This window comes from Petromyzon marinus, chromosome 37, assembly GCF_048934315.1.
Source record: "Petromyzon marinus isolate PM22_M1 ecotype Great Lakes invasive population chromosome 37, UKy_Petmar_22M1.pri1.0, whole genome shotgun sequence".
NCBI lineage: Eukaryota > Metazoa > Chordata > Hyperoartia > Petromyzontiformes > Petromyzontidae > Petromyzon > Petromyzon marinus.
Window position 1 is genome coordinate 922,821 of NC_133703.1, and position 5,841 is coordinate 928,661.

At 45.9% G+C, this 5,841-nt stretch overlaps 1 long non-coding RNA gene across 1 annotated transcript; it reads right to left on the reverse strand.

Annotated features, from left to right (window-relative positions):
* Nucleotides 1-2,526: 2,526 nt before the first annotated feature.
* On the reverse strand, nt 2,527-5,639 carry LOC142930119 (uncharacterized). The gene is made up of 2 exons (XR_012946076.1): nt 4,827-5,639; nt 2,527-4,303 (listed from the first exon to the last, which is right to left on the reverse strand). It is a non-coding gene; the product is annotated as an uncharacterized LOC142930119 (long non-coding RNA).
* Between the last annotated feature and the right edge of the window lie 202 nt (nt 5,640-5,841).

Genomic DNA, 5,841 nt, shown 5'->3' on the forward strand with positions numbered 1-5,841 from the left:
AAGTTGGCAGGCCCCTCCTGAAAAAGAGTCTTGAGACTCAGTGAGGCTTTCCCAGGGAAACAAGCCTACTAACAACATTGTTTCACTGCATTTGAAAAATAAAGATTTTCAGGATTAAATCTCAGTGGCTGTTTACATTGAAACATCAAGTTACATTCAAGTGATAATTGTAACTGGCACACAGAATTCCTTCACTTTGGCGCGAGGAACTACAGACGAGGGAAGGCGGAAGTCAAATGGTGAGCAGCTGGCAACAAATCCCCCCCCACCACTCCTGCCCATGCTCTGTGGTCCTCTTTATATAAAGATGTTATCGGACAATTAATGAGAGTTTGTACTCTTTGGTTGTTTAGGTAAAGTCGCGTAGGTAGAACAAATAATAATGGATCACGACGTTTCGATCGCCACACAAGCAATCGATGATGATTTTTTATTAGTTTTTTCTACTTACGTGACTTTACCGAAAGAACCAAAGAGTAAGGATTCCTGCAGTCACGACAGCTTCAAATCAAGATTAATGAGTGTTTACATGTGGGAGGAAATCGGAGCATCTGGAGAAATCCAAGCAAATGAGGGGCCAACGCTCTATCACAAATCTACACATGGAACAGGCGGAGTCCACATTATTCGACACCGCCTTCTCTACCTCCTTGACGACCAAGGGGTGGGAGTTGTCGCAACATTGTTGTGATCCACCAACCCTCACCTCCACGTAGTCGTGGATTACAGGCATACATAGCCACCACAACCATCCGGCTAAAGTAGCTGTAATGCACATCTAAAATTCTACAAAAGTTGATGGGGTAAAGGTCGTAGGTCAATTGGTTTGATTTCTATGCGCATTAACCAGTCTCTAACGTATGCACATTTAGATTCGCATTCGGCCGCCAATGGAACAGGTGGTGTCCAAAAGCAAAGTGGATGTACTGATTGTATCTTCATTGCGGGACTCATCCAGCAGTGGATTGACATGGGCTTCAGGTATCCACGTGTGGACGGGCAATGAACACTGGGGCCACCTGGCGGTAAATGTTTGCCGGTGCACATTGGGACCGGCTCACACGTCACTGGCCCCAGGCAGCCCCCAGCCACTGGCGTGCAACACAGCGAAGGGAATCTCCCACTAATGAGAACCACGCACAACCCAGGGTGCAGTCCTATAACTTGGACTTGCAAACACAACAAAACCCATAGCCGCCAACCCACACGGTTTACCCGTATTCTGTTGGGGGAAAGTGAGTTGTCAGGTCCATACGGCAGACGGCCGTTTCAATACGGGCAACATTTTTGTTAAGTTTATTTGTGTGTTTCTCCCTTGTCATGGGACTTATAAGGGGCACGGGGTGACCAACAAGGTCTGAATTGTTCTGTAATAAGGTAGGCACTGATGAGGGGTTGACAGCGATGCAAACCCCACACAATACAAAACGCCAAGCGGCCAGCAACAATAAAAAATAATAATACATAACTGTCCAATGAGTAATTAGATAATTAAGATCAAAGAAACGCGTTCCTTAAATTGATCAAGTTTATTGTTGCAAGAGTTTGGGAAAACAGGAAGACCGGGTGTGGATTCCAGAGTGGAGCAGTGCAAACTGATGAAGCTGAAAAGAAGAGTGAGGTGACCTGCATAGTGGTGAGCGGGTGGGTGAGTAAATGGGTGAGTGTTTGAGTAAAAGAGTTGAGGAGTGTGTGATAGGGTGATTGAGTCAGTGATCAGATGCGTGAGTGACTGGATGAGTGGGTGACTGGATGAGTGGGTGACTGGATGAGTGGGTGACTGGATGAATGGGTGACTGGATGAGTGGGTGACTGGATGAATAGGTGACTGAATGAGTAAGTGATTGGATGAGTGATAGGATGATTTACTGAGTGACTAGCTGAGTGTGTGATTTAATTAGTGACGAGATGAGTGTGTGATAGGGTGATTGAGTGAGTGGGTGACTGGATGATAGGGTGATTGCGTGGGCGACTGGATGCGTGGGTGACTGGATGAGTGTGTGATAGGGTGATTGAGTTAGTGACTGGATGAGTGGGTGACCGAGTTGTTTAGTTGAGTGCGTTCTTGTGAACTGCAGTGAGGCGCGGTGGTTGAACGCGGAGTGGATGAGACGAAGCGGTCAAAGTGTCTGGTAGACCGAGTCCCTTAAGGTGGGTGGAGGGGGGAATCAACGAGGGGAAGTTCACTGCAACATTCACCACGGTGGTGCTAGTAGTCGCAGCGAAAAAAAGTGATACAGGGCTGACTGAATGAAGGTTGAGGCGAGGATGCAAGGTGGTGTAGAGGAGGCGAAGAGGAGGGTAGAGGAGGTGAGGTGGTGAGGAGGCGTAGAGGAGGGTGCCCCGCTCTTGGCGTTGATCTTGGTGAACACGTGTCCGCGCCCCGTCTCGTAGCTCTGCCCGGTGCTGATGCAGCCTCCACCGGCCGAAGCGCCCAGCGTCCTCGCCGAGTCCGTGCCCAGCTCCGCTCTGAGCAAGCTCTCCATTGCGCGCTATCTGCTCGCAGCAACAGACACAACGATAAACTCCCCCCCCCCCCCCCCGGTCCCGTGTGGCCTCTAAATACTTATTTCCTTAGGAGAGGTGATTTATCGGACGAGGCCTAAATGGTAAAATAACACACACAGCGTTTACCAAAAGGGAACGCATACTGATGCCTATCTGAATGCAGATTCGCATCATCACCCCGTACAGAAAACCTCTCTCATCAAGATGCTCATACATCTGGCTAAAACAGTGTCAGATGGTGAATGTCTGGGGAGAGAGATTGAACATGTCAAAGAAACGCTACGATTGAATGTCTACAATAATGCTCAAATTAACAGCAATGAATGCTAAACCAAGATCGAACAGAAATACTGCTGAATCAGGTTATTAAACAATTAAAATACCATATATCGTGGAAGTAATTGAGAAATTAGCTCGAGTTTTGGAAAAGCAAAAAGCTAAACATCTAAGTAAGATTTGGCATGGTACACAAAAATCAAAATATAGTATCTTGTACTTAAGATGAATTGCCTAAGTTGTCAACGGATGGTGTGTATCGGATTAATGGCTTATGTGGCAGATGTTATATTGGACAGATGAGACGTAATATTAGCGTAAGACTAAAAGAACACCAAATAAATATTAAACACTCTCAAACATAACTGTTGGAAGTTGCAGAACATGTTTGCCAACAAGGACACCTAATGTATTTTGATAACGATGAAGTGTTGTGTAAAACTCATTATTACTGGCCAAGACTAATTCGAGAATCCATTGAAACTGAGAAAATTTGTATTATTTTTACCTCTCTGACAGCTACAGGCTTAGTGCGGCCTGGAAGCGTATTATTAAGTTATTGTGATTGTAAGATGAGGAGATGAAGGCAGAAGAAGAAGACGTTAGGCGATGTGGTGATGCGGTCGAACGTGGTGGCCCGAGGAGCGGAGGGAGAGATGGCGCGGGACGGGGCGGTGTGGAGAAGGTGGCAAGGACGGTGGACCCCACGTGAGTGGAACAAACGCGTGGAGGAAGAAGACATCTCTCATTTATCATTACTTATAGAGGAAACATACTAATTAAATGATAACTAATCAATTATATAATTTCAATAATCCCCCTCCCCGCCTCTGATTTCTGCACCTGATGGGTTCAGTGATGACATCGCCGTTCTCTATTTAAGACCGGAAGCAGGGGGATGGCTTCACTATTCTGGCAAATCGCCCGATGATGCTGGATGTAATTACCAGTGAAACGTCGTACTCATCTTGTGGATTTACTCTCCAAAACACCGGTGGGCTGAAGTAGTAACTAAGTGGAGTTTTGTTTACGTGACAAATTCCTTACTAATTGGCTGTGTCAGGTAGTGTAGGGTTATGACACATTTATATTTACACGATCTAACCCAAAAACCTTTGTTATGAAATTAGGACAATTTATTAAATATATTGTATACCAGAAAATACAGCAATTGACTAAAAATATACGGCAATAGATGTAACCTCGCAGCAGTGAACGTAACGAAATTTCATCATGGAAATGTCCGCTGCACAAAACCTTGCATTCATCGCCCCACACGTGGTACCTCAGCCTCAGGATGAAATAAATCATCAGGGAGTTCTCCGTGAGCATCGTGCGCGCTCCAAATCCAGAGTTGAGCCGTGGTCTCGGCACCCAGCCAGCCGCCTTCTCTTCTTGGGGCAGTCGGAGTCCAGCGCGCTATCGAAGGGCACGTGGTGAACGCTCAGGACGTGTCTCTTGAGCTTCGACTTCTGTGTCGCTCCGTACGAGCAGTCACTGCACGGGAAGGGCTTTTCCTCTGGAACACAAGACATCCACCGTTGAGCACATGCACGCGCTAATACATAATTTATTTATCACCATGCAGTGGATGCCATAGCATTACTATGTATATGGGACGTTTTATCAATCACGGTTGCTGACCACAGGCCCAAAGGCCCAAAATGCCAAATGGCCAGCAACAAATACCTCCGATTAGCACGGTTGGCTACGTATGGTACAAAAGAAGTTCAACATACGTACAAATAGTAGAAAAGCAAGATACTGATTTCCTGAAAAATATCACGCGACATCAGAAGTGTTTGCTGGAAGAAGTTTGGTAACTGGATAAGACCATCAATGAGAAGCCAGTTTAATCATGGCTCGGTGACTGAAACCCAGAGTTTCACGGTTTAACCCAACATCCGAACAGCACCACATCAGATCTCTAGACTCCTCAGCGCAGGCATACAGATATGGTCAACATATGCGTACATTAACTAATTTGTGAAATTATGAATTACATCCAAATGAAATGTAGTGTGTGCATTACTAGGACGTACCTAAAGGTGCCAGGTTGGGTTCATCCACCTTGGGGATGCTCTGCTCCACGCAGCCTCCTGCTTCCGTGCAGTCCATCCTCTTGATGTCCGAATTCTGGCTGTTGCTACTGCTGCAATTGGTGACGCTGGTGGTGGTCTTTTTTCTTTTAATGGACTTAGGTCTACTTCGCTTTTCCTTCTTCTTCTGCTGCAAGGCCATCAACACTTTCATGCTCGTAATAGGATCGAGAGAAGCGTATGGTTTATTCTCACTGACTCGTGAAGCAGTTTGTTGATGTGGAACTAGGCCAAAGCATTCAAGAAAATTGGATTTCATGTCATTTATCTTAACGCCGCTATCTTTTGTCGAAGTGTAATCATGTTCAGGCTTCGGTCTGTACAAGAACTGTGCGTGAAGACTTTCATGAGTTTTCAGGATTTCAATAGGACTTAAAAATCCGCAGACTGAGCACATCTCATAGGGCGACGGTGGATTCAACACCGCATTGGCAAAACTGCTGTTATTCACCAAGCCTGGTGCACCCTTGATCATATAATCCTTTTCGTGGCTCTTCAAATGCCTTTTGAATTTTCCTGGCTGATCAAACCTTTGTCCACATATGCCGCACCATTGCTCACGGGTCTCCTTATGCGTTCTTACGTGGGCTTCTAGGCACCATGCCAGCTGGAATTTTTTCCCACAGACGTCACAAGAGATTAGTTTTTTAGCTCTCGTAACTCTACCGGATTGAGGTAGGGTTGAGACGGGTGCTGGTGAAGTGCCATCGCTGGTAAAGGCAATTCTCCCAGCACCACCATGACTCGCCGCCGAATTGCTCTCACACATCTGAAACAAAAGACAAAGGTCACGCGCATGACACCCGTGTCACGAGTGTACTCACAAAGGCATACTTAAGGTGACATAAGATTCATATATACTGCAACTAATTATACCAGAACTCCACAATATTGCAGTTCCTATCATGTACGATTTTACCCTCTTATCCACCCAAGTAATATTTTGTTTCTAAACAAC